The following is a 25,648-nucleotide window of genomic DNA, read 5'->3' on the forward strand; positions in this document are numbered from 1 at the left end:
TATACTTTCAATGGAAGTTTGGTGAGCATCTGCAGCAAGTCTCTGAGCTGTAGATAGGGGAAAAAATCCTTTTACTGCAGCATCCTATGTCTTGCTGTCAGTCGAGAAATACAAAAGGGATTTTTCCCACGCACTCTGCTGGCTGTTAGTAAGAAGAGCTATATACTATGTAATAGGAAATTTAGAGCTCTTCGTTACATATGTTTTGCAAAAGATATGATAAGCCTCCAGGCCACTTCACGGCTGCTCTATTACTGGAGGTCCCTATCTAAGCATAGGTCCAGGGCTTGGACCCCACAAAGCCGGCTCAGGCCCGACCACCCCAGGGCAGCACACCATTGAAATACTAAAGTGTTAATATGTGTTAAGAAAGAAGCAGAAGCTATGGGTTAGAAAGTGCTACAAAAATAAGGGTGTTAATAAAATACTCAAAAGAGTAATGTTAGTGAAAAAATAGGAGTGTTACATAAGTGCTAAATAAATAATATGGCATGCTACCCCAAGGTGGCCCAGCCCCACCAGACCCGGGGGGTACCACTCCCCAAACCCATACACAGCATAATAATAATAATAACATCCACTATGGGTCATACAATTGCTTAATGTATGGCCACATGATAATGGCACATACAGAACATATCCAGATTGAGAGCTAGTTTACCTGGAGGCACCCCTGTATCCTCCAAATGGCACCACAGGACCCAGCATGCCCTCCTAATGCTGGCTCCATCTATGCCTCTCTGAACTGCAATAAATAGTGGAAAACTGCTCTAATCAAGCTGGTAACAATCCCCAGGTGCTGCGGGAGGGGGTTACTCTAGACAAGAAATACAAAAGGGATTTTTCCCACGCACTCTGCTGGCTGTTAGTAAGAAGAGCTATATACTATGTAATAGGAAATTTAGAGCTCTTCGTTACATATGTTTTGCAAAAGATATGATAAGCCTCCAGGCCACTTCACGGCTGCTCTATTACTGGAGGTCCCTATCTAAGCATAGGTCCAGGGCTTGGACCCCACAAAGCCGGCTCAGGCCCGACCACCCCAGGGCAGCACACCATTGAAATACTAAAGTGTTAATATGTGTTAAGAAAGAAGCAGAAGCTATGGGTTAGAAAGTGCTACAAAAATAAGGGTGTTAATAAAATACTCAAAAGAGTAATGTTAGTGAAAAAATAGGAGTGTTACATAAGTGCTAAATAAATAATATGGCATGCTACCCCAAGGTGGCCCAGCCCCACCAGACCCGGGGGGTACCACTCCCCAAACCCATACACAGCATAATAATAATAACATCCACTATGGGTCATACAATTGCTTAATGTATGGCCACATGATAATGGCACATACAGAACATATCCAGATTGAGAGCTAGTTTACCTGGAGGCACCCCTGTATCCTCCAAATGGCACCACAGGACCCAGCATGCCCTCCTAATGCTGGCTCCATCTATGCCTCTCTGAACTGCAATAAATAGTGGAAAACTGCTCTAATCAAGCTGGTAACAATCCCCAGGTGCTGCGGGAGGGGGTTACTCTAGACAAGAAATACAAAAGGGATTTTTCCCACGCACTCTGCTGGCTGTTAGTAAGAAGAGCTATATACTATGTAATAGGAAATTTAGAGCTCTTCGTTACATATGTTTTGCTAAAGATATGATAAGCCTCCAGGCCACTTCACGGCTGCTCTATTACTGGAGGTCCCTATCTAAGCATAGGTCCAGGGCTTGGACCCCACAAAGCCGGCTCAGGCCCGACCACCCCAGGGCAGCACACCATTGAAATACTAAAGTGTTAATATGTGTTAAGAAAGAAGCAGAAGCTATGGGTTAGAAAGTGCTACAAAAATAAGGGTGTTAATAAAATACTCAAAAGAGTAATGTTAGTGAAAAAATAGGAGTGTTACATAAGTGCTAAATAAATAATATGGCATGCTACCCCAAGGTGGCCCAGCCCCACCAGACCCGGGGGGTACCACTCCCCAAACCCATACACAGCATAATAATAATAACATCCACTATGGGTCATACAATTGCTTAATGTATGGCCACATGATAATGGCACATACAGAACATATCCAGATTGAGAGCTAGTTTACCTGGAGGCACCCCTGTATCCTCCAAATGGCACCACAGGACCCAGCATGCCCTCCTAATGCTGGCTCCATCTATGCCTCTCTGAACTGCAATAAATAGTGGAAAACTGCTCTAATCAAGCTGGTAACAATCCCCAGGTGCTGCGGGAGGGGGTTACTCTAGACAAGAAATACAAAAGGGATTTTTCCCACGCACTCTGCTGGCTGTTAGTAAGAAGAGCTATATACTATGTAATAGGAAATTTAGAGCTCTTCATTACATATGTTTTGCAAAAGATATGATAAGCCTCCAGGCCACTTCACGGCTGCTCTATTACTGGAGGTCCCTATCTAAGCATAGGTCCAGGGCTTGGACCCCACAAAGCCGGCTCAGGCCCGACCACCCCAGGGCAGCACACCATTGAAATACTAAAGTGTTAATATGTGTTAAGAAAGAAGCAGAAGCTATGGGTTAGAAAGTGCTACAAAAATAAGGGTGTTAATAAAATACTCAAAAGAGTAATGTTAGTGAAAAAATAGGAGTGTTACATAAGTGCTAAATAAATAATATGGCATGCTACCCCAAGGTGGCCCAGCCCCACCAGACCCGGGGGGTACCACTCCCCAAACCCATACACAGCATAATAATAATAACATCCACTATGGGTCATACAATTGCTTAATGTATGGCCACATGATAATGGCACATACAGAACATATCCAGATTGAGAGCTAGTTTACCTGGAGGCACCCCTGTATCCTCCAAATGGCACCACAGGACCCAGCATGCCCTCCTAATGCTGGCTCCATCTATGCCTCTCTGAACTGCAATAAATAGTGGAAAACTGCTCTAATCAAGCTGGTAACAATCCCCAGGTGCTGCGGGAGGGGGTTACTCTAGACAAGAAATACAAAAGGGATTTTTCCCACGCACTCTGCTGGCTGTTAGTGAACTTGGGAGCGATGAAATATGAACTGAAATGTAGAACTTGAGAGCGGAGAAATAATAATACCGGTGGAGAGTGGTAAAGTGTAGAAAGGACACCGGCCCTTTAAGAGAAGCTGTACTCTGCTGGAAGCTGGGCTGGAAGCTGGGCTGGAAGCAGGTAATGTTGTAGCTGGAAACAGATGAATCCACAATGGATTGGAGAGTCAGGCTACACCGCAGGTGGAATGCTGGTGCGGGTCTCTATGGTGGAAGTCTTGAGACAGGAGCTGGAACCTGGAAGACAATCACAGGAGAGAGACAAACAGGAACTAGGTTTGACAACCAAAGCACTGACGCCTTCCTTGCTCAGGCACAGTGTATTTATACCTGCAGCAAGGAAGGGATTGGCTAGGCAATTATGCAGATTAACAATACTGACAACAGATTGGAGGAAATGATCAGCTGACAGAATCCAAGATGGCTGCGCCCATGCAGACACTTGGAGGGAAGTTTGGTTTGTAATCCATGTGGTAATGAAAACAGTAATGGCGGCGCCGGCCACTGGAGACAGGAGACGCCAGGCTGACAAGTGCACATCCAACCACGCGGACACAGCGGAGGCCGCGGCTGACGTAATCGCCACTCTGACACTCTGCATGCAGAAGCTCAGGGACGGCGGCGGAGGCCGCGGGAGACGCCATGCCAGATGTAATAAGGCGTTACTGTGACAGCGTCTCAGAGAGACAGGAGAGGATGCAGGAATGTGAACATTAGGATAACAGATGGGATCCGGTCCTGGAGCGCTGAGCCAGCCTTAGGAGGCATCTGATGGGTAAGAAATGGCGTCCAGATACCCGGATCGTGACAATTGTGAGGTGTGAGGTGTTCAGAATAGACTGGAAATGAGTGGAAATTATGGTTATTGATGTTAATAATACTATGGGATCAAAATGACCCCCAAATTCTATGATTTAAGCTGTTTTTTAGGGTTTTTTGAAAAAAACACCCGAATCCAAAACACACCCGATTCCGACAAAAACATTTCGGTGAGGTTTTGCCAAAACGCGTCCGAATCCAAAACACGGCCGCGGAACCGAATCCAAAACCAAAACACAAAACTCGAAAAATGTCCGGTGCACATCACTAATATTCAGTAACTAGTATGCAATAATTGGTTATCTCCTATATAATAGCCCAGAGTGACTGTGTAGATAACGCTGGGCATGGCTAGGAGCTCTCAATGGGTTAGCGGCAGGTCTATCACACGCAGTACACAGCTGATTGGGCGAGAAACACCCTCCCACACAGGTTACATCCAATGGAATGCTCTGCCCTTTGGCTGCTGTGTGTTCCCAGAGCAGGATTAACAATGGGGCTGATGGAGCCGAAGCTGCAGGTCCACACCTCAAAATAGGCCCACTGCAGCAACATACCCTCCAACAATTACACATAAACATTGCTACAAATTCAAAAAGGGGCGTGGCCACGGGTAAAGTGGTGTGGCCACACCCCTTTTCCTATACTTTCAATGGAAGTTTGGTGAGCATCTGCAGCAAGTCTCTGAGCTGTAGATAGGGGAAAAAATCCTTTTACTGCAGCATCCTATGTCTTGCTGTCAGTCGGCCTGCTCCCTCCGGCATCAACAATCCTCACTCCCGAGCCACGGCGCAGGTGAAACAAAAACTGCTGCGGCCACCGGCATAGATGTGTATGAAAGCAGCGCAGCGGAAGGCTTTCATAGCTCTACCCGCACCACATACTCATAGCCCTCCCTGCACCGCATACTCTCTGAGCCCCGGAGCCTCTTCTTTGCATGATGTCACAGGATTTCCTTCCCGCCACAGCTGTGCCCAGATCCCCAGAGGCCCTGACTCCACAACACAGCCCCTGAGCTGCCGGCCTGGAAGCCCCAAGCTGGCTAATGTAACGGATAGAGTGGGTGATATCGCGGAGGTAATGTCTGGACACCGAATCAATGTAAAAGGTGACAGTGCAGTGCAGTGCAGTGCAGTGGGTGTGCAGTGTCACTGACACTGCACAGCACTCTCACCTTTTACATTGATTCAGCGAGTGAGTCAGTTATGCCAGCCAGTCACTATTATTAGCGCTGGTGTCCCAACGCGCGGCATTACAGGGAAGTAGATGCACTAAATAAACTACAGCACGCAGCAGCCCTTAGCGCCGAAGCATTCGGGCGCTAAGGGCTGCTGGGAGCTGTAGTTTATTGAGTGCATCTTCTTCCCTGTAATGCCGCGCGTTGGGACACCAGCGCTAATAATAGTGACTGGCTGCTTGGCTGCTGTGCGAGTCTCCGGGAGAGCCACTGCCAAAGGGAGGACAGCAGCTTAGCTGTTTCCATGAGGAGAAGCAGGAGAAGCATTAACTGCCCCTTCCCCACTCACAGTACCTCCGGGCCCCATCCGCGGCACACCACACCCCCTCCACCACCCGCGGTGGCTCCAGATCCCCACCCGCAGCACGCCTGAACCCGCCCCTCCCCCACTGACGGCACCCCCGCATCCACTCCTCCTCCTCACGCAGTGGCTGCGGACCCCACACCGCAGCACCCACGCACCCGCCCCTCCCTTCCCCCCGTGGCACCACCGTACCAGTCCCTTTCTCACCCGTGGCACCTCCACAACCGCCCCTCCCCCACCCGTGCCACCCCTCCCCATCCGCTTCTCCCCCGCACCCGCCACTTCCCCAACCACAGCACCTAGGTGATTCATCAGGCTCTGCGTGCACTGTTCACGCCGTTGCAAGGGGCTACGACCCCTTAACCATCGCACGCCCTTAGTTCGTACAATATTTAACCACTCACACAATTATGATTGGAGGTAATACTCCATATAACACAAATATTGCACGCCACAAGGGCGTGCAAGGGTTAAGGGGGCGTAGCCCATACGACGGTGTGAAGAACGCACGTAGGGCACGATGTATCACCTAGTTAATAATACATCAACATAACACTGAATCTATGTTAATATATTATTAACAATCAGTGCATAAGCAGCTGCCTCCCCCCAGATGCACTGCACAATCAGTGCAGCTGAATAACTAGCTGAGCCAACTCCGAGAGGGCTGAGTCACTCCCTCCATGATTCACCAGCACTGGTCTGCAAGCACTGAGTCTCTCTGGCAACTCACTGAATCATGGTGGTCATTCCGAGTTGTTCGCTCGCTAGCTACTTTTAGCAGCAGTGCACACGCTAGGCCGCCGCCCTCTGGGAGTGTATTTTAGCATAGCAGAATTGCTAACGAAAGATTAGCAATTCTGCTATTAAGTATTTCCTTGCAGTTTCTGAGTAGCTCCAGTCCTACTCCTAGATTACGATCACCTCAGTCCGTTTAGTTCCTGGTTTGACGTCACAAACACGCCCTGCGTTCGGCCAGCCACTCCCCCGTTTCTCCAGCCATTCCTGGTTGTCTGCTGGCACGCCTGCGTTTTTTAGCACACTCCCGGAAAACGCTCAGTTACCACCCAGAAACACCCACTTCCTGTCAATCATTCTCCGATCAACAGAGCGACTGAAAAGCTTTGTTCGCCCGTGAGTAAAATAGCATAGTTTTGTGTAAAATTGCTTAGCGCGTGCGCCCTGCGGTGCATACGCATGCGCAGAACTGCCGAATTTTAGCCTATTAGCAATTCTGCTAAAAATAGCAGCGAGCGAACAACTCGGAAATACAGATTGAGCCAATTTGCATCCAAGTCAGAACAGAGCGGACATGTACAAAAACATGTAAATTTGCTTCTGACATTTGCATAGAGATCCTTGCAATACTGAATCAGCTCCTTAAACATTTTATAAGGCAGAAAGAAATTGAGCTATCGGATGGAAATTTGCACCCGTTACCACCTCAAAATCTGTCTACATTTTGTTTTTAATATCGCTCCACAACAATGCCAGTATCGGATCTTGCCACGGGCAAGCAGGACTTTTGCCCGGGGCGCCGCCTTCCGGAGGGCGCTGGCGCCATCCGGAGGGCGCCGCACCGTGGCAAGATCCGCCACTGCTGCCCGCTGTGTCCCCCGTCCGCCTTAAATGCCCGCTGCCCGCTGCCGTCCCCTGTGAAGGGAACTAGACGCTATGCGTCTAGTTTCCCTACGTGGAGAGTAACTTTGTTGTTGTAACTTTGCCGTCCCCTGTGAAGGGAAATAGACGCATAGCGTCTAGTTTCCCTTCGTGGAGAGGACCTTTTGCTGTGCGGTGCGCAATGACGTCATCGCGCATCGCTCAGCATTCAAGCGGCGCTAGAATGTACAGGGGACGTAACTGACCACGACCCCTGTATTAGGCCACGCCCCCTTTCCTGCCCGGGGCGCTATGCGCCCTTGAACCGGCCCTGCACAATGCAACATGGTTTTGGCAAGGTACATGCTTGCACTTTCTATTTGAATTTGCTTCTAACATTAAATAAGGCCCTGGTCATGGGCTAAGTGATTCACTGAACTGAGTTGAGACACATGACTCATTTGGATTGGAATGTATTGCAGAGACAGTGCACATGGGTGGTCATTCTGTGCAATAGGGTGTTTTGTGGTGTGAACTGGCCGGTGGCAATATGATCACATAGGGTTGACTTTGAAATGCCGGCGGTCAGGATGCCGGTGGTCAGAACACCGACTGTGACATCCTAATAGTGAGAATCCCAACAGGGGTAAGTAAGTATACTTACCTAACCCATACTTGCCTACTCTCCCGGATTCTGCGGTAGACACCGGTTTCTCGGGTAGTCCCCCGCAGCCCCGGGAAGATGGGCACCCCTCCCGCATTCCGCCCAGTTCCTAGGTAAGTGGGCAGAATGGGGAGCTAAATAGTGCCAAACTGCAGACCCAGTGGAGGGGGCGGGGCTAAATGACGCGATTATATGGTAATCGCGTCATTGAAGCTCTGCCCATATGCAAATACCATCCAATCATGGTATTTGCTTGTGTAGTGCAAGGGGCCTAATGACATCATTGGCTCGGCCCCTCCGCTGTCGCCACCCACCTGCTTCTCCTGTCCGAGTATCTCCCGGAGAGGAGAAAATAAATGTAGGCAAGTATGACCTAACCATAACCCTCCCTTTCCGCAGCTTAATCCTGACCATAACCCTCCCTTCCCGCAGCCTAATCCTAAACATAACCCTCCCTTCCCGCAGCCTAATCCTAACCATAACCCTTCCTTCCTGCAGCCTAATCCTAACCATAACCCTCCTCAGTTGTTCCTAAACTAGTGATGAGCGGGTTCGGTTCCTCGGAATCCGATCTCCCCCGAACTTCACCCTTTTTACACGGGTCCGAGGCAGGTTCAAACCTTCCCGCCTTGCTCGGTTAACCCGAGCGCGCCCGAACGTCATAATCCCGCTGTCGGATTCTCACGCGATTCGGATTCTATATAAGCAGCCGCGCGTCGCTGCCATTTTCACTCGTGCATTGGAAATGTTAGGGAGAGGACGTGGCTGGCGTCCTCTCCGTTTATTAATGTTGATGCAAATATTTGTGCTTATTGCTTAATTGTGGGGACTGGGGAGCAGCTGTATAATATAGGAGGAGTACAGTGCAGAGTTTTGCTGATCAGTAACCACCAGTTTTATCCGTTCTCTGTCTGAAAAACGCTCCATATTGTTATGATTCCTGTACTCCAGACCGGAGGAGATCTTATGGCAGGGATCTGAGTACAGGAAAATAAGCTGGTTGTGGGAGCTGGATAGCCTAGTAACCCCTGGCGCCCTAACTCCGTTGTCTCGCCCGTGTTATCAGAAATCCCCTGCGAGACTATGGTTGCTTGAGCCCATGGCAGCCGCGTTCGAAGGGCGGATTATGTCTGCCCAACCCCGATGCCCCCGCAGGTCTTAATGGGAGACAAGGGGAAGTCCGAGACAGGGTGATAACAAGGGGCCCTCTGACTAAGCAACCAGGCCAGGGGTTACAAGCTAACTAACTAAATCAAAAGGTATGTGCGGACTAGCCGCCAGGAAAAAGGACAACCAAGGATCCACTGATCCGACACTCCTATCCGGCACCGCCGGACACCAGAGTGGATCTGTGGAAGCGGAATCCTCCGCAAAGCTCCAGAACACAATTAAACAAAATAATAAACAGAAGCGGACAAGCCGCAACACACGGCTGCGCCGCGACTCACGAACACCACCAGATGTTAAAGGTGCTCGGTCAGACTCCAGGAACAGATGGTAACTTCCGAGTACAGGATCTCTGAGGACAGGAACAACCGAAAAGACCGGGACTGGGAACTCTCTGCAGCAGACACAGGCAAACAGGAAGCTATCACCGGCGTCTGTAAGAAGTCCTGAGGGTGCCTTTATTCAGGCACCCTCCAATCAGGATCCAGACAGGACAATCAAATAGAAATGCCGTGCAGCTTGCATGCTGCACGGCCAGCACATAATCAGGGTAATGAGAATAGACCCAGCAACGGGGAACGCGGCTGAACGTGGCGTCCCCGTTGCTAAGGTCAGAGCGGCTCCGTGCGCCCGGCGTCTTAGCGTTGCCAGGGAGCCGGCGGCTGAACGCGCACGGCGTCCCTGGTTGCTAGGCGCCGGGCCGCACGGCCGAGCGGACCCCGGCGCCTAACAGTACCCCCCCCTTGAGGAGGGGTCAAGGAACCCCTAAAGCCAGGTTTCCGAGGAAATTCACGAAAAAATGCCCTTTTGAGCTTTGGGGCATGAAGGTCTTCATCCAGGACCCACGACCTTTCCTCTGGCCCCTAACCTCTCCAATGCACCAAAAAATAAAGCCGACCCCGGGACAACTTGGAATCGAGAACCTTCTCAACCAAGAACTCTTGCTGACCCTGTACATTAACTGGTGATCTCCCCTGAGATCTTTTACGAGGAAATCTGCTGGACGAAACATATGGTTTAAGCAATGAGCAATGGAAGGTATTTCCGATCCGTATAGTTTTTGGTAAACGTAACCGGAAAGCAACTGGATTGACTTTTTTGATAATGAGAAATGGTCCAATATATCTAGGACCCAATCTGGCTGAGGTTTGTCGAAGTTTGATGTTGCGAGTCGACAACCACACCCTGTCTCCTACTTTAAAAGTGCACGGCCGCCGGAGCCTGTCAGAAAAAAATTTTTCCCGGAAAGCTGCTTTTCTGAGAGCCAGGTGCACTTTTTTCCAAATAAGTTTAAGATGAGAGGTCAGGGCCAGAGAGGAGACAGAGGAATGTTGAAAAAATGAATTAGCTCTGGGGTGGAAACCAAAAACTGCAAAAAATGGAGACACATTGGTGGAGGAATGACAGGCATTATTATAAGCAAACTCCGCCAATGGAAGAAACTCAGACCAGTCATTTTGGAGTTTGGCCGAGTACAAACGCAAATATTGTTTTAGAGATTGGTTAACTCGCTCAGTCTGTCCATTGGATTGTGGATGATAGCCGGAGGTTAATGATAATTTCATCTTTAATGAAGCACAAAAAGACTTCCAAAATTGCGCAATGAATTGTGGACCCCTGTCAGAAACAATATCAGTGGGTAACCCATGGAGTCTGAAAACATGACGGAGGAACAAGACTGCCAATCCCTGGGCAGATGGCAATCGGGGAAGAGCAATAAAATGGGCCATCTTGCTAAAACGGTCCACTACCACCCATATGACTCGGCATCCGGCTGACAGAGGGAGATCCACCACAAAATCCATGGAGATATGCGACCATGGCCTAAGAGGAACTTTCAAGGGCATAAGTTGACCAATAGGCAAAGAACGGGGAACTTTATGCTGTGCACAGACCTGACACGAAAAAACAAACTCTTTAATGTCTTTGGAAAGACCAGGCCACCATACTGAGCGGGATACTAATTCCAAAGTCTTAGCGATTCCCGGATGCCCTGCAACTTTGCTATCATGAAATTCCGCCAAAACAGTTGCTCTCAAAAACTCAGGAACAAAAAGACGACTAGCAGGAGTATTTCCCGGAGCTTGATGTTGAAGCAGCTTTAATTGGGAAAATACATCCTGTGTGAGACCTGCCTGAATGACTGAAGGCGGAAGTATGGGAGTAACAGGACTGTTGTCTTGAACCGGAAGGAAACTGCGTGACAGGGCATCTGCCTTGGTATTCTTGGAACCTGGTCTGAAGGTGATAATGAATTTGAAGCGAGTAAAAAATAAAGCCCAACGAGCCTGTCGGGCATTCAGTCGTTTAGCCGATTCAATGTATTGAAGATTTTTGTGATCAGTCAAAACTGAAATGGTGTGGGTAGCTCCTTCAAGCCAATGTCTCCACTCCTCGAAAGCCCATTTAATAGCCAGCAATTCCCGGTTACCAACATCGTAGTTGGATTCTGCAGATGAGAATTTCCTGGACATAAAGGCACAAGGATGTAACTCAAGGGAATCTGGATCCTTCTGAGAAAGGATAGCCCCTACTCCAACCTCCGAGGCATCCACCTCAATAATGAAAGGTAATTCTGGGTTGGGATGTCTAAGGACAGGGGCTGAGACAAAGGCTTGTTTTAAGGCCTGAAAAGATAACTCCGCTTCACATGACCAATTGGTAGGATCTGCTCCCTTCTTAGTAAGTGCCACAATGGGAGCAACTAGGTCAGAGAAAGAGTGAATAAATCTTCTATAGTAGTTTGCAAACCCTAAAAAGCGCTGAATTGCTTTTAAATTGGTGGGTTGCGCCCAACTAAGGATGGCTTGGAGCTTTTTTGGTTCCATTCGGAATCCCCGAGGGGAAATAATGTACCCTAAAAAGGATACTTCCGTGACATGAAATTCACACTTCTCCAGCTTGGCATAAAAGTGATTTTCACGTAATCTCTTTAGCACCTGACGCACCTGGGTAACATGTTGTTCCACGGAGTCAGAATATATCAAAATATCGTCTAAATAGACCACGACGAATCTTCCCAGAAACTCACGGAGCACATCATTAATGAGATCCTGGAAAACTGCCGGAGCGTTAGATAGGCCGAATGGCATGACCAGATACTCATAGTGGCCCGACTGAGTACTAAATGCCGTTTTCCACTCATCCCCTGACCTGATTCTGATGAGGTTATATGCTCCTCTAAGATCAATCTTAGAAAAAATAACAGCCGAACGTAGCTGATCAAAGAGGACAGAGATCAGCGGCAGAGGGTAAGTATTCTTTACTGAGATTTTATTCAAAGCTCTAAAGTCAATGCAGGGTCTGAGTGAACCATCCTTCTTCTCTACGAAAAAGAAACCTGCACTTAAAGGGGATTTAGATGGCCTGATAAACCCTTTCCCAAGGCTTTCTTTCACATACTCATTCATGGCCACAGTTTCAGGACCAGACAATGCATATAACCTTCCTTTAGGCAACGTGGCACCAGGAATTAACTCAATGGCACAATCATAAGGCCTATGGGGAGGCAAAATATCCGCATTGCCCTTGGAAAACACATCAACAAAATCCTGGTATTCCCCAGGAATATGTGCGGAACTGGCGGCAGCTACTCGGATAGGAAGCGTAATACATTCTTTATCACAGATGGTACCCCATTGTAGGATCTCCCCAGACTGCCAATCAATGACGGGATTATGAAAGGTCAGCCAAGGATGACCCAGAACCACAGGAACGGCTGGACAATGGGTAAGGAAAAACTCAATTTTTTCAGAATGCAGAGCTCCCACCGAGAGCAAAACAGGAGGTGTACATAGAGAAATAACCCCATTGGATAAAGGACTCCCATCTAAACCATGCATGGTGATACACCTACCTAAGGTTAGCTGAGGAATACCTAAGGCCTTGGCCCATGTTAAATCCATAAAGTTTCCTGCAGCTCCACTGTCCACAAAAGCAGAGACCGAGGAACAGAGGCTGCCATAGGAAACTTTAGCAGGAACCAACAGTGAATTATTTGAGGAGATGAGCTGCAGACCAAAGTGAACCCCCTCACAATTCACTTGGTCAGGAAGTTTCCCAACTTGTTTGGACAACTACGGGCAAAATGTCCCTTACCTCCGCAGTATAAACACAGACCATAATTTTGCCTCCTGGTTCTTTCTTCCGGAGACAATTTGGAGAGACCAATCTGCATAGGCTCCTCTATGTCTACAGGAATGGAAGGAACCCAGGGAGAGGACCCGACAGATGCCCCTTTTTCAGCCCTCCGCTCTCTGAGCCGACGATCTATTTTAATAGATAGCTCCATGAGGTTATCGAGGGTCTCAGGAGCGGGATACTGGAGGAGACTGTCTTTTATAGATTCCGATAAGCCGAGGCGAAACTGACTGCGCAGGGCTGGGTCATTCCAGCCACAGTCGTTCGACCAACGGCGAAACTCCGTACAATAATTCTCTGCGGGATTCCTACCCTGTCTAAGAGCACGCAACTGACTTTCTGCGGACGCCTCTCTATCAGGGTCGTCATACAATAGCCCTAAAGATTTTAAAAAGGCGTCTACAGACGATAAGGCCGGATCGTCTGTCTTTAAACCAAAAGCCCAGGTCTGAGGATCCCCCTGAAGTAGAGAAATAATAATCCCAACCCGCTGAGCCTCTGTACCTGAGGTAACTGGTCTTAAACGAAAATACAGTTTGCAAGATTCTTTAAAATTAAAAAACTGTTTTCTATCCCCAGAAAAACGGTCAGGCAGATGCATTTTTGGTTCAGGGATGACCCTCGGGGAAGTCCGTAACAGATCTTCCTGTGACCTCACCCGGAGGGACAGATCCTGAACCATCTGAGTAAGTTCCTGAATCTGACTAACAAGAAGCTGGCCAGGGTTTGGCCCAACACCGGTGGGATTCATAAGGCCGACAAAAATCTCCCAACTAAAAAGTGAAAAAATTTACTGTAAGTTAAATCTTTTCTTTTGTAGGCCGGTGATAATGTTATGATTCCTGTACTCCAGACCGGAGGAGATCTTATGGCAGGGATCTGAGTACAGGAAAATAAGCTGGTTGTGGGAGCTGGATAGCCTAGTAACCCCTGGCGCCCTAACTCCGTTGTCTCGCCCGTGTTATCAGAAATCCCCTGCGAGACTATGGTTGCTTGAGCCCATGGCAGCCGCGTTCGAAGGGCGGATTATGTCTGCCCAACCCCGATGCCCCCGCAGGTCTTAATGGGAGACAAGGGGAAGTCCGAGACAGGGTGATAACAAGGGGCCCTCTGACTAAGCAACCAGGCCAGGGGTTACAAGCTAACTAACTAAATCAAAAGGTATGTGCGGACTAGCCGCCAGGAAAAAGGACAACCAAGGATCCACTGATCCGACACTCCTATCCGGCACCGCCGGACACCAGAGTGGATCTGTGGAAGCGGAATCCTCCGCAAAGCTCCAGAACACAATTAAACAAAATAATAAACAGAAGCGGACAAGCCGCAACACACGGCTGCGCCGCGACTCACGAACACCACCAGATGTTAAAGGTGCTCGGTCAGACTCCAGGAACAGATGGTAACTTCCGAGTACAGGATCTCTGAGGACAGGAACAACCGAAAAGACCGGGACTGGGAACTCTCTGCAGCAGACACAGGCAAACAGGAAGCTATCACCGGCGTCTGTAAGAAGTCCTGAGGGTGCCTTTATTCAGGCACCCTCCAATCAGGATCCAGACTGGACAATCAAATAGAAATGCCGTGCAGCTTGCATGCTGCACGGCCAGCACATAATCAGGGTAATGAGAATAGACCCAGCAACGGGGAACGCGGCTGAACGTGGCGTCCCCGTTGCTAAGGTCAGAGCGGCTCCGTGCGCCCGGCGTCTTAGCGTTGCCAGGGAGCCGGCGGCTGAAAGCGCACGGCGTCCCTGGTTGCTAGGCGCCGGGCCGCACGGCCGAGCGGACCCCGGCGCCTAACACATATCTGTGCTCAGTGTGCTGCATATATCTGTGCTCACACTGCTTTATTGTGGGGACTGGGGACCAGCAGTATTATATAGGAGGAGTACAGTGCAGAGTTTTGCTGACCAGTGACCACCAGTATTATACGTTATCTGCCTGAAAAACGCTCCATATCTGTGCTCAGTGTGCTGCATATATCTGTGCTCACACAGCTTTATTGTGGGGACTGGGGACCAGCAGTATTATATAGGAGGAGTACACTGCAGAGTTTTGCTGACCAGTGACCACCAGTATACATTGTCTGCCTGAAAAACACTCCATATCTGTGCTCAGTGTGCTGCATATATCTGTGCTCGCACTGCTTTATTGTGGGGACTGGGGACCAGCAGTATATTATATAGGAGGAGTACAGTGCAGAGTTTTGCTGACCAGTGACCACCAGTATTATACGTTGTCTGCCTGAAAAATGCTCCATATCTGTGCTCAGTGTGCTGCATATATCTGTGCTCACACTGCTTTATTGTGGGGACTGGGGACCAGCAGTATTATATAGGAGAAGTACAGTGCAGAGTTTTGCTGAAAGTGACCACCAGTATATACAGCAGTACGGTACGGAAGGCCACTGCTCTACCTACCTCTGTGTCGTCAAGTATACTATCCATCTAGATTCTATACCTGTGGTGCATTTTAGTTTTGCAGTTTGCTGACAGTGACCACCAGTATATATAGCAGTACGGTACGGAAGGCCACTGCTCTACCTACCTCTGTGTCGCCAAGTATACTATCCATCTAGATTCTATACCTGTGGTGCATTTTAGTTTTGCAGTTTGCTGACAGTGACCACCAGTATATATAGCAGTACGGTACAGAAGGCCACTGCTCTACCTACCTCTGTGTCGTCAAGTATACTATCCATCTAGATTCTATACCTGTGGTGCATTTTAGTTTTGCAGTTTACTGACAGTGACCACCAGTATATATAGCAGTATGGTACGGAAGCCACTGCTCTACCTACCTTTGTGTTGTCAAGTATACTATCCATCTAGATTCTATACCTGTGGTGCATTTTAGTTTTGCAGTTTGCTGACAGTGACAACCAGTATATATAGCAGTACGGTACGGAAGGCCACTGCTCTACCTACCTCTGTGTCGTCAAGTATACTATCCCTCTAGATTCTATACCTGTGGGGCATTTTAGTTTTGCAGTTTGCTGACAGTGACCACCAGTATATATAGCAGTACGGTACGGAAGGCCACAGCTCTACCTACCTCTGTGTCATCAAGTATACTATCCATCTAGATTCTATACCTGTGGTGCATTTTAGTTTTGCAGTTTGCTGACAGTGACCACCAGTATATATAGCAGTATGGTACGGAAGGCCACTGCTCTACCTACCTCTGTGTCGTCAAGTATACTATCCATCCATATCAGTGGTGCATTTCAGTTGTGCGCAGTATATATAGTAGTAGGCCATTGCTATTGATACTGGCATATAATTCCACACATTAAAAAATGGAGAACAAAAATGTGGAGGTTAAAATAGGGAAAGATCAAGATCCACTTCCACCTCGTGCTGAAGCTGCTGCCACTAGTCATGGCCGAGACAATGAAATGCCATCAACGTTGTCTGCCAATGCCGATGCCCAATGTCATAGTAGAGAGCATGTAAAATCCAAAAAACAAAAGTTCAGTAAAATGACCAAAAAATCTAAATTGAAAGCGTCTGATGAGAAGCGTAAACTTGCCAATATGCCATTTACGGCATGGAGTGGCAAGGAATGGCTGAGGCCCTGGCCTATGTTCATGGCTAGTGGTTCAGATTCACATGAGGATGGAAGCACTCATCCCCTCGCTAGAAAACTGCAGTGCCACTCCTAGATGGGTCAGGTGTTTGTGTCGGCCACTTGTGTCGCTTAGCTTAGTCACACAGCGACCTTGGTGCGTCTCTTTTTTTCTTTGCATCATGTGCTGTTTGGGGACTATTTTTTGAAGTGCCATCCTGTCTGACACTGCAGTGCCACTCCTAGATGGGCCAGGTGTTTGTGTCGGCCACTTGGGTCGCTTAGCTTAGTCACACAGCTACCTCATTGCGCCTCTTTTTTTCTTTTCATCATGTGCTGTTTGGGGACTATTTTTTTGAAGTGCCATCCTGTCTGACACTGCTGTGCCACTCCTAGATGGGCCAGGTGTTTGTGTCGGCCACTTGTGTCGCTTAGCTTAGTCACACAGCGACCTTGGTGCGCCTCTTTTTTTCTTTGCATCATGTGCTGTTTGGGGACAATTTTTTTGAAGTGCCATCCTGCCTGACACTGCAGTGCCACTCCTAGATGGGCCAGGTGTTTGTGTCGGCCACTTGTGTCGCTTAGCTTAGCCATCCAGCGACCTCGGTGCAAATTTTAGGACTAAAAATAATATTGTGAGGTGTGAGGTGTTCAGAATAGACTGAAAATGAGTGTAAATTATGGTTATTGAGGTTAATAATACTATGGGATCAAAATGACCCCCAAATTCTATGATTTAAGCTGTTTTTGAGGGTTTCTTGTAAAAAAACACCCGAATCCAAAACACACCCAAATCCAACAAATCATTTTCAGGGAGGTTTTGCCAAAACGCGTCCGAATCCAAAACACGGCCGCGGAACCGAATCCAAAACCAAAACACAAAACCCGAAAAATTTCCGGTGCACATCACTAGCCTAAACCTCCCCCCCCCCCCCCCTCCCCCCAGCAGCCTAACCCTAGTTAGGAAGCCGTGATCCTAGTCAGGATGCCAACGCTGGCATTTCTGAGCAGCGTCAGAAATCCGGCATCAGAATTCAACTACTGGGATCCCGATCACATATTTCCACACTGATTTGTGGTAGGATTATGGGATTGTCGTGAGCATTCATCACACTACACAATGGCCCTCATTCCGAGTTGTTCGCTCGGTAAAAATCTTCGCATCGCAGCGATTTTCCGCTTAATGCGCATGCGCAATGTCCGCATTGCGACTGCGCCAAGTAAATTTGCTATGCACTTAGGAATTTTACTCACAGCTTTTTCATCGGTCTGGCGATCGTAATGTGATTGACAGGAAATGGGTGTTACTGGGTGGAAACAGGCCGTTTTATGGGCGTGTGGGAAAAAACGCTACCGTTTCCGGAAAAAACGCAGGAGTGGCCGGAGAAACGGAGGAGTGTCTGGGCGAACGCTGGGAGTGTTTGTGACGTCAAACCAGGAACGACAAGCACTGAACTGATCGCAGATGCCGAGTAAGTCTGAAGCTACTCAGAAACTGCTACGAGGTGTGTAATCGCAATATTGCGAATACATCGTTCGCAATTTTAAGATGCTAAGATTCACTCCCAGTAGGCGGCGGCTTAGCGTGAGCAACTCTGCTAAAATCGCCTTGAGAGCGAACAACTCGGAATGACCTCCAATATTTTAAACAATATCACAAATTTTTACCCTTTTGAGTGATATCTTTTGTAATGTCGCCCATTGTGTACACATTATGGGCCTAATTCAGACCTGATCGATGTTGTGCGAATTCGCAATGTGTCCGATTATCCATCAACTGCGCATGCGTAAGAATCGTAATGCATGCGCGCGATGCCAAACTGAGAAAGAAGTCAGCGGCTTTTTTGATAGCTAGGCGAACTCAGGCTGACTGACAGGAAGCAGATGTTTGGGGGTGGTAACTGCCCGTTTTCTGGAAGTGTCAGGAAAAACGCAGGTGTTCCCAAGTGTTTTCAGAGAGGGTGTGATGTCAGCTCCTGCCCCGATCTGTCTGTTTCTTTCGCACTGTTAGAGTAAGTCCTGGGCTACGCACAGACTGAAAAAATTATTCGATAGTGAGTGAGTTGCAAACGGATTTGCAGCAGGCCAGCATTTGCAAAACTTTTTGCACGGCGTACGCAGACTTGCACGGGGTGGATTTTCACTCTGTCTGTGCGATGACTATTCAATCGCAAACCTCTGCAAATTTACAGCGGGGGGGATCAGGTCTGAATTAGGCCCTATATCGTTAATGAGATACGCTCCGCGTGTCGTTAACAATATTGTTGTCGTCTGTGCATGCAGGTCAATTTTGGCTATGTCTGACAAAACTGCATGTGTTAGGGTCAGTGGCAGGGTGATGTCACTGAATTATATCATTAGCGATATATTGTTCAGTGTGCATGCACTATATCAGCAGCCTGGGAATGTAGGGAAAACGGGATCCGGTCTGAAGATCGACAGTGTCTAGGTCGACAATGTTTAGGTCGACCACTATAGGTCGACAGTCACTAGGTCGACATGGATGGAAGGTCGACGGGGTTTCTAGGTCGACATGTGCTAGGTCGACAGGTCTAAAGGTCGACATGAGTTTTTTAAAATAAAAAAATCTTTTTTTGAATTTTTTCATACTTAACGATCCACGTGGACTACGATTGGAACGGTAAAGTGTGCCGAGCGAAGCGGTAGCGGACCGAAGGCACCATGCCCGAAGCATGGCGAGCGAAGCGAGCCATGCGAGGGGACGCGGTGCACTAATTTGGGATCCCGGTCACTCTACGAAGAAAACGACACAAAAAACAACAACCTTATGTCGACCTTTAGACCTGTCGACCTAGCACATGTCGACCTAGAAACCCTGTCGACCTTCCATCCATGTCGACCTAGTGACTGTCGACCTATAGTGGTCGACCTAAACATTGTCGACCTAGACACTGTTGATTTGATGAACCACACCCAGGGAAAACACTAGGCATTATCACTCATGGAGCGTATCGCCTAGTGTGTACCTGGCTTGAGTCGTGTACAGGGAAGGGAAGCCTGTTTCTGAGAGATCTCTTACACCTAGCATGGGGCTTGTGCAGATACCAATAATAACAGTTGTGGCAGCCACTTGTACACTCCTAATTCTTCACAGTAGTTAAATATACTGTACTTGCATTAGCATGAAGTAGTTAAACAGGCTTCCGAAGCTGCCCACAATTACAGAATCATAAGGTAAGGTAGTCCAGTGAGCAGAAAGTTTAGGAAAGGGCACCTGAAATCAAAATCTTTCACACTGTTAAAAAAAGGGGTACGCGTGTCACATTAAAAATTGACAAATCAATATCCCCCAAAAAAGAACACTAAAGCTGAAGAACAAATGGTGTGTTCAGAAATCACTGAGGACCATGTTAGTTATGTGTGAGTCTGACATTTCTCAGATTGTACTCATAGAGAAGCCTCCGTCGGCTCCTGGGGATGAGCAGTACAAGTAAAGATGGTGATGATGATGACATAATAGAAATTGAGGATGCTACTGTGCAGGTGAAACAGGATGAGTGGGATATTTGTGTATTCTCTAACACTACTGAGGATGATGAGGATGAGGCTGTTGATGTTGTTTGTGTAGGTCAGCCACCAGTGGCTGAAGGTCTTGACTGTGATAAAAAGAAAGTCATTGCTATGCCTGGTCATAAGACCAAAAAAGCCACCTCTTCAGTGTGGGATAATTTTTTTCCCAAAACCCTGATGTTTATGAAGGCATATGCTCCATTTGTGAGGACAAAGTTCATAGGGGTAGGGACATTAACCATCTAGACACCTTCTCCATGTTACATAATTTGCGGCAAGTTCCTGTCATTTATTTTATAAAATTATAATAAGTTGTTGTAATTAACACCCACATCATCAACCTCCTCATTAGTGATCAGAGGTAGTCCTTCCAAAAACTTGGTTTGTGGGGGCCCAAACAAACCAGGTGCTTTAGCCACAAAAGTGTCAGTCCCGGTCGCTGAAGTACTTTTGGTTTGTTAAACTGTGCATAAACTTTCTATCATCTGATGTTTGACTGGATGACATCATTACACAATAACCTTACAAATAACTGTGAACTAACTTAACTTATCTAGAAATAAATGACACAGAGAAATAACGACACAGACCACTGAAATGCCATTAAAATCGGTCAACCATTATTTATTATGATATATTTAAGCTAAGTATGGTGGCAATAAGAAAGAACGGCCAGAACAACAGTGACATTACGACTTATTGCTGCTACGCATGTCCACGACATGACTTCTTTATCTCATTGGCTTACGCCAATAAGTGCTGAGTTTCCAACTCTCTCCCCAATACACCATAATAGATCCGGCCAGACAGCCGAGCCCCAATGACCCCCGGTAGGGAGGGCCAGAGTATACGATGTATTGGGCAAAGAGCACACCCACAAACAGCGGCGCAATAGCCACTGTAACTGCCGTTCTTTCCCGCCACAGAGAGTGTTTGACAAACCCCAACCGGCAAAGAAAAAGAAAAACGGGTGGGGAAAACGTGACTCGGGGAGGGAGGGTGGGAAAATCCTGAGAGAAAGAGGCAGAAAGCATATCCTGTCTCACACAAAATGTCTGCTAGCTCCTCCCTACACTCCCACTATTCTAATTAAGACCAACCCCCCAAGCCTATTAACTTTTAAGTAACCTAAACATTGTGTAAAGCCCATGCAATCCTAACAGCCTAGAATTTTACGCTCACTTGCGCTATTCGCACGCGCTTTTCATAAACTTTCTATCATCTGATGTCGGACCGCATGACATCATTACACAATAACCTTACAAATAACTGTGAACTAACTTAACTTATCTAGAAATAAATGACACAGAGAAATAACGACACAGACCACTGAAATGCCATTAAAATCGGTCAACCGTTATTTATTATGATATATTTAAGCTAAGTATGGTGGCAATAAGAAAGAACGGCTAGAACAACAGTGACATTACGACTTATTGCTGCTACGCATGTCCACGACATGACTTATTTATCTCATTGGCTTACGCCAATAAGTGCTGAGTTTCCAACTCTCTCCCCAATACACCATAATAGATCCGGCCAGACAGCCGAGCCCCAATGACCCCCGGTAAGGAGGGCCAGAGTATACGATGTATTGGGCAAAGAGCGCACCCACAAACAGCGGCGCAATAGCCACTGTAACTGCCGTTCTTTCCCGCCACAGAGAGTGGTTGACAAACCCCAACCGGCAAAGAAAAAAAAAAAACGGGTGGGGAAAACGTGACTCGAGGAGGGAGGGTGGGAAAATCCTGAGAGAAAGAGGCAGAAAGCATATCCTGTCTCACACAAAATGTCTGCTAGCTCTTCCCTACACTCCCACTATTCTAATTAAGACCAACCCCCCAAGCCTATTAACTGTTAAGTAACCTAAACATTGTGTAAAGCCCATGCAATCCTAACAGCCTATAATTTTACGCTCACTTGCGCTATTCGCACGCGCTTTTCATAAACTTTCTATCATCTGATGTCGGACCGCATGACATCATTACACAATAACCTTACAAATAACTGTGAACTAACTTAACTTATCAAGAAATAAATGACACAGAGAAATAACGACACAGACCACTGAAATGCCATTAAAATCGGTCAACCGTTATTTATTATGATATATTTAAGCTAAGTATGGTGGCAATAAGAAAGAACGGCTAGAACAACAGTGACATTACGACTTATTGCCGCTACGCATGTCCACGACATGACTTCTTTATCTCATTGGCTTACGCCAATAAGTGCTGAGTTTCCAACTCTCTCCCCAATACACCATAATAGATCCGGCCAGACAGCCGAGCCCCAATGACCCCCGGTAAGGAGGGCCAGAGTATACGATGTATTGGGCAAAGAGCGCACCCACAAACAGCGGCGCAATAGCCACTGTAACTGCCATTCTTTCCCGCCACAGAGAGTGGTTGACAAACCCCAACCAGCAAAGAAAAAGAAAAACGGGTGGGGAAAACGTGACTCGGGGAGGGAGGGTGGAAAAATCCTGAGAGAAAGAGGCAGAAAGCATATCCTGTCTCACACAAAATGTCTGCTAGCTCCTCCCTACACTCCCACTATTCTAATTAAGACCAACCCCCCAAGCCTATTAACTGTTAAGTAACCTAAACATTGTGTAAAGCCCATGCAATCCTAACAGCCTAGAATTTTACGCTCACTTGCGCTATTCGCACGCGCTTTTCATAAACTTTCTATCATCTGATGTCGGACCGCATGACATCATTACACTATAACCTTACAAATAACTGTGAACTAACTTAACTTATCTAGAAATAAATGACACAGAGAAATAACGACACAGACCACTGAAATGCCATTAAAATCGGTCAACTGTTATTTATTATGATATATTTAAGCTAAGTATGGTGGCAATAAGAAAGAACGGCCAGAACAACAGTGACATTACGACTTATTGCTGCTACGCATGTCCACGACATGACTTATTTATCTCATTGGCTTACGCCAATAAGTGCTGAGTTTCCAACTCTCTCCCCAATACACCATAATAGAGCCAGCCAGACAGCCGAGCCCCAATGACCCCCGGTAAGGAGGGCCAGAGTATACGATGTATTGGGCAAAGAACGCACCCACAAACAGCAGCGCAATAGCCACTGTAACTGCCGTTCTTTCCCGCCACACACCGGCCTGTAAGGAGCCGGTGCCGCCACCATACCCTGACTAACAACGAACTAACTAAAACTGACCTATAAAGAACTCGGAAACTACCTTCCAACCTAAACAAATGCCCTCATCAGACAAAAAAGAGACGCCATCAGGTCTACTGAAATGGGCGTCCTAAAAACAAATAAGGGGCGGGGAGGGGAACAACCTGTCCCGAAGTGAAAACCTGCAAAACCTGCCGCAGAGGGCGCAGGCCAATAGCACCCTCTGGGATCTCAGGAGAAAAGCAGGGCAAAATCCAACGGGACCCCCACCGTTCAAACGGTGACGAGTGGCCAAAAAAGGCTACAGGTCGAGTCCAGTCGAGGAGAGACGAAAAGACGGGTCAACGAGTCAGAGCAAAGGCACTCCCGCAGACCAGCCAAAAATGTAGCGGCTGGCGAGGGCACCCCAACACCGACCCGCCGGCACGCCATCCCGCCGTCCCACGAGTGAACTGAAAAGAAACCAAGGAGAACAAGAAAAATTTGAGGCAAACCAGAAGAAGGCCTGCCATAAACTGGACAATGGAATCACCTGACATAGCGCTTGTAGGCATTGGAGTTCCATCGACCAAGCGCTTTAATCTCAGTCTCAGAAAAACCCAATGAAGCGGCTGTTGTCGCAGCACCAATACGAAAGGAATGTGTGCCATACAGTGATGGCGACAATCCCAACGCAAAGATGCATTGCTTAAATACCCACCGAAATTGGTACAACGTCAAAGGTGACCCATCGAGGTGGACAAGCCACGCTCCGCCACAACGTGGCCGGGAGTCACCATACACACGTGCCAAGGTTATGGGGCAGATGCTAGTGTTAGGGCAGGCAGGCAAGGTAATCCAATGCCCACGCCCCAACTGATCCGTCTTAGAACGGCTTAATTTGCACAGTAACGCATCCGCCATCAACACATGGGACTCATGCAAAGGAGGGGCCGCGGACCTGGAGGGGGCCACCAACTCGCTGATCTGAAAGGCTCCGTAAAAAGCCATAGCAAAGGCAAGCCGGAAAAGCAACACCTCATACTGAGAATTGCAAACGGATGGTAAGACCTCCATCAGGCGACCCAGCAGCGCAACCGATATAGGACGCCTGTTGTCCACAGACACAGGAGTGCCACGAGCCCAGCCCTGCAAACAGCGTCTCACCAAAAAGCTTTTAGTGACATCATGGCTACCCTGTAAGCGCAGAAAAAAGGAGATACCTGCCACCATCTGGCTGACAACTGCGCGCGACCTCCCAGCTTCGTACATACGCCAGACAAAAGCCAACAGTAGTCGAAAGGAAGGCTTACCTTCGTTTCGCCTGTGCGCAATGAATGCCTCCCATCGATGGAACGCCGCCCGATATTTCACCAGCGTGGCTGGAGCCACCGACTGGCTGGCCAAAGCAGTTATCCCAGCCATATAACCTGCCAGCAATGAGAAGGGCATACGTCACCTGTAAGCGCTGCAGCAGGGGCCAACGCGCGAAACCGAGCCCACTGTTGTCTAGAGAGAGCATTGGCAATGCTGTTGTCAACCCCTGGGACGTGCCGTGCAACGAAGTGAACATTCAGACGCAAACAGAGCAAGACCAGGCGGGCCAACAAGCGAAGAACTGGAAGCGAGGAAGATCGCTGCCCATTGATCGCCTGAACCACGCCCAGATTGTCACACCAGAAGACCACGTGCTGGTCTTTGATCCGCTCCCCCCAGAGCTCCAATGCAACGACAATGGGAAACAGTTACAGCAACAAAAGGTTGCGGATTAAGCCCTGCCGGAACCAGGAGACCGGCCAAGGGGCAGCGGACTATGCACCATCGAGGTACGCACCGTATCCCCAGGAACCCGACTCGTCGGTGAACAACTGGATACCTGGGCTGTGGACCGCCTCAGACAGCCAAATGGCTACGCCATTAAACTCATGCAGAAAGGCATCCCAAACTCGCAGGTCCCTGCAAATCTCGGATGACAATCTAATGAAGTGATGCAGCCTACGAGCGCCAGCCGTCGCCCGCTCCAATTTGCGACAAAAGATTCTACCCATGGGAATGACCCTGCATGCAAAATTGAAAAGACCGAGAAGGGATTGGCACTGGCGCAAGGTAACCTTGCCACCTGCCAATGCCCTCTCAATACACACACGCAACTTGGAAACTTTGTCTAAGGGCAATCGGCAGCATCCCGCCTCAGTATCCAGTTCGATGCCTAGATACAAGAGGTGGGTGCAAGGACCCTCACATTTATCCGGAGCGATTGGTACCCCGAACTCGGAAAAAAGTGCTTTCAAGGAGAAGAGCAGCCGAGCACACCTAAAAATGGTTATGAATCCACTATAACATGGCGCCACCTTAAAATAGTGCAACCGTCACCAGATGGTTAAGATAATATTTAAAATATAATTACGTTCCTTATGTATAC

Source organism: Pseudophryne corroboree, chromosome 12 (assembly GCF_028390025.1).
Source record: "Pseudophryne corroboree isolate aPseCor3 chromosome 12, aPseCor3.hap2, whole genome shotgun sequence".
NCBI classification, from domain to species: domain Eukaryota; kingdom Metazoa; phylum Chordata; class Amphibia; order Anura; family Myobatrachidae; genus Pseudophryne; species Pseudophryne corroboree.